At 40.5% G+C, this 3,958-nt stretch overlaps 1 pseudogene; it reads right to left on the bottom strand.

Moving 5' to 3' along the window:
* Positions 1 to 1,541: 1,541 nt before the first annotated feature.
* Positions 1,542 to 2,275, bottom strand: LOC104488381 (annotated as a pseudogene).
* Between the last annotated feature and the right edge of the window lie 1,683 nt (positions 2,276 to 3,958).

The raw sequence follows: 3,958 nt of genomic DNA, 5'->3' as shown, positions 1-3,958 counted from the left end.
GCCCCCCTTCTCAAACCGCGACATACATATATATAGCATTTATATATACATACAGACAGGACACAGGGACAGAAGATATTAACTAGTATATGGTGCCTGCCCTGTAAGTACATACACCACTGAAAGTTAGCACTAGGTTCATTCATCTGCTTTCAGCCATGAGAACTTCAAATTCAGAGCACTGATGAAGTTCAGCCACACAAAATAGGGAGAAGCCTGTCACCATCACCTGAAACCACAGCAACTACATGATCAGATGTATCGTAAATCCACAAGTCTAATTCACCTGAAACAGCACCATCAGACAGCACAGACAGAACAATCTGCCTATAGTCCAGTCTAAAATAGTTCTACCTTCAGCTTTAACTTAGTTCTGACTTTCATCTCAAGTATTCCCAGAAAAACACCTGTATGCAGGGAATTAATTAGTTTCTTTCAGAAGACTACTGCTGTCAACAGTTCCTAACTTACCCGAAAGTCTTCATAAACCTAAGAGCTTTCCATTCCATGAATAAACTCCATCTTCTCCACCAAGGCAAAAGTAGCTCAAGGCAAGTACTATGTGAATCTTATTCAGATAGCGTTTCTAGTCTCAGAAGAACAGTTTTAAAAGGAAAATAAGCCCGTCTTGGAGATGGGTTTATTGTAATATGTATCAAAGCTTCCACTTCTTGCAGCAGATTAAGGCATGAAGTAAAACTGACCTTAAGGCCACCAAATTCTTCTCCTAGCTCCTAAAGTAAAAGCAGTCAAAGCCTGTGGCCTCACTTCCCTCCTCCTTCTGAATGTATAGATATAATTAGCACCCAAGCAAGGGTCAGAATTCAGGCTTGTGATTTCTCCAGACTATCCTGGAGAATGACTTAACGCTTGAGGTTAGAGGCAGCTGCAGTAGTTATGGTACATCGGTACATGCTTACACAACCAGACCATTAAAGTAATTTAAAATTACCTTCTCCACTGGTTCTATAAATCTCATTCCAACACATTCCCTCTTCTTCTTTTAAAACTCACGCTGTGAAATTAGGAAATATCAGAACTACAAAGTAATTCATGTTATCCAAGATGGTCATCTGAGCTAGAGGGAAGCACTTCACTCTCCCCACAAAGGGATGGACATTTGTTTGAGGGACAAAATACAATCTGATACTTAATGATTTTAAATACTGAACCCAGCAAATCATGAAAGTCATTACAGGACAAGAGATGTGCAGGCTCCAGAGTAATAGAAACAATAGGGAAAAAACCCCCACAAACGAATCCAGCTCAAAAATTGTCTTAAACGAAGCAGCACTTAGAGGGAGCACTGAGTATTGTATGTACATGTTGAGATGTTTAATATGTAGTCAGATGCACACATGATCTTAATGTATAAAAAATAAAGTGCTTTCTATCAGATCTCAATGCAGGGAAATTATAAAACATTTCACCAACTGCAAAACAAATAGATACATAGAATACTACATCAAACATACATGAAAACAGTTAAAACAGTATGTAAAATGTGGTGGGTTTCCCAAGACAACATACATATTCATATATACTCATCTTTACTCAATACATTATGCCAATATATATTTCAGAACTTCCTTATAGACAAAAAAAACTACGAAACAGCAACAAGGATCAAGCACACAAGTTTAAGACTGACAAAGAATTTGCTACCAGTGCCCACACCATCACCTCTACTGCTGGGAAAGATATGCCAGTGTTCTTTTCTGGGGTGCAGTGCTTCCACATCCTGCAAGGCACTGTAAGCAGCAACTGTGAAGTTAATGTCACCAGTGGTGAGTAGGTCAAATACACATGAGTAAAAATAGATGTCCTTTACCAGCATCTTCTCATGACATGTGGTGGTGGCAGTTTCTGATGTATACACTGACTGGGGATGAGCAGCGGCACCTTGAGGGTGTAACTGCCCCATCACAGGCAATGGTAAGCGGCCACTATCATCAATAAGTTCACTTGAAGGGCAACCATTCACACACAGTTGCAGGTCCTGGTTCTTCTTGTAGGCCATGGCCAACTCTTGAGGCATGCGAATAGCCAACGTTAAGTAGTGCCCAAGCTGGCGTATATACACTGTGGTCCCAATGTACCTGGCATGCATTTCAATGTATTTGCCACTGACTTTCTCCACAATTCGCAAGTTCTTGGTGTTCCCATCACCTCCACTTGTTGTACCATCAACAAAAGCTGCAGGCAAGTCATTAGTCACTGCTTGATATACTTTCTGATCTGTACAGTCTTGGTATGATTTAAAGATAAGAGTTATCTGAGGGGGAAGGAAGAAAAAAAAAAAAGAGAAAAGTTAGAGTAAAACCAAAATAATTTCAATCTCTTTTCCATTCTGCAGCTGAACAGAGCTTGGGACTGCCCATTAACTCAGGGCTTGATACTTGTCCTCACCTCATGCCTAAAGGAAAACAGTCTGTACACACGCTTGAATCAGTATTTTACCAGATGGTGATTGATTGTTAAATTTCTTCTTTGGTCAGACTGGAATCAAAACTATTAGCATGTGGCAACAGCCACAAGGTCAGGAAATTAAAAGGCATTATATTTAATCAAGCATCACAACTCCCTCCTGCACGATGGTTTCTTAACACTTTGGAATGCATCCTGCAGTCACAGAGAAGTCCAAGTGCCAAATAATACCCACAATGCTAGTCACTACGGAAAAACCAGAATGAGACTGTGCGAAATCACAGAAACATGCAAGAGAACTCAGCTTCCCCCACTCACAATATCCTCATCACTCCTTTTACAGTGACTATATGACCCTTGTTGGGGTATTGTACACTTGTTGGATGCGCGTTGCCAGAATTAGCTGTGTGAGATGACTTTAAAATCATTGATGTATTTAGTGCTTTATCAGTCATGAATATAACAGGCAGCAAGGTAAGAGATGCATGACCAGCAATAACGACTAGTCAAAAAAATAACTTAAGGCTCCTGATTTATTAGTCCCAGGAACTGGCTGGTATGACACTTCCAGTCCACTGTTGCTAGAAAATGTGTGCATGGAGAAACAAAGCGAGATTGAAAGATAAGAACATCCTCAATGAGCGTACTAATCACAAAGATTACTTAAATCCCACTGCACATGCAAAGCTTTTCAAGTATGGCAAAACTGAGCTGCCTAAGTGAAGTCTCTAGAAGACCTTAAAGTATTTGTAGAAGGTGTCTGGCTTGCGTGCCTTAAACAAAAGCAACCTTTTCAACTCCGAGTTCTGATAGTAGTCTTCTAATGCCATAATGCAATTACAGTGCTGAAGATTTGACTATATGTTGCTGTTTTACTATGCATTTCACAGAATCGTTTTGGTTGGAAGAGTCTTTTAAGATTGCTGAGTCCAACTGTTCACTCTGTACTACTAGGTCATCACTAAACCATGTCCTGAAGCACCACATCTATACATCCAGGGATAATGACTCAACCGCTTCCCTGAGCAGCCTGTTCCAATGCTTGACAACTCTTTCAGCAAAGAAATTTTTCCTAACATCCAACCTAAATCTCCCCTGGTGCAACTTGAGGACATCTCATCCTATCGCTTGTTACTTGGGAGAAGAGACGTTCTTGAAGATTTGACTATATGTTGCTGTTTTACTATGCATTTCACAGAATCGTTTTGGTTGGAAGAGTCTTTTAAGATTGCTGAGTCCAACTGTTCACTCTGTACTACTAGGTCATCACTAAACCATGTCCTGAAGCACCACATCTATACATCCAGGGATAATGACTCAACCGCTTCCCTGAGCAGCCTGTTCCAATGCTTGACAACTCTTTCAGCAAAGAAATTTTTCCTAACATCCAACCTAAATCTCCCCTGGTGCAACTTGAGGACATCTCATCCTATCGCTTGTTACTTGGGAGAAGAGACGTTCTCCCAAGTAACAAGTGACAGGACAAGAGGAAGCCACCTCAATTTGCATAGCATACATGACATTTCTAAAG

The sequence above is a fragment of the Buceros rhinoceros genome, unplaced genomic scaffold (genome assembly GCF_000710305.1).
Source record: "Buceros rhinoceros silvestris isolate BGI_N320 unplaced genomic scaffold, ASM71030v1 scaffold46370, whole genome shotgun sequence".
Classification (NCBI taxonomy): domain Eukaryota; kingdom Metazoa; phylum Chordata; class Aves; order Bucerotiformes; family Bucerotidae; genus Buceros; species Buceros rhinoceros.
This window is presented reverse-complemented; position numbering and strand designations above follow the sequence as displayed.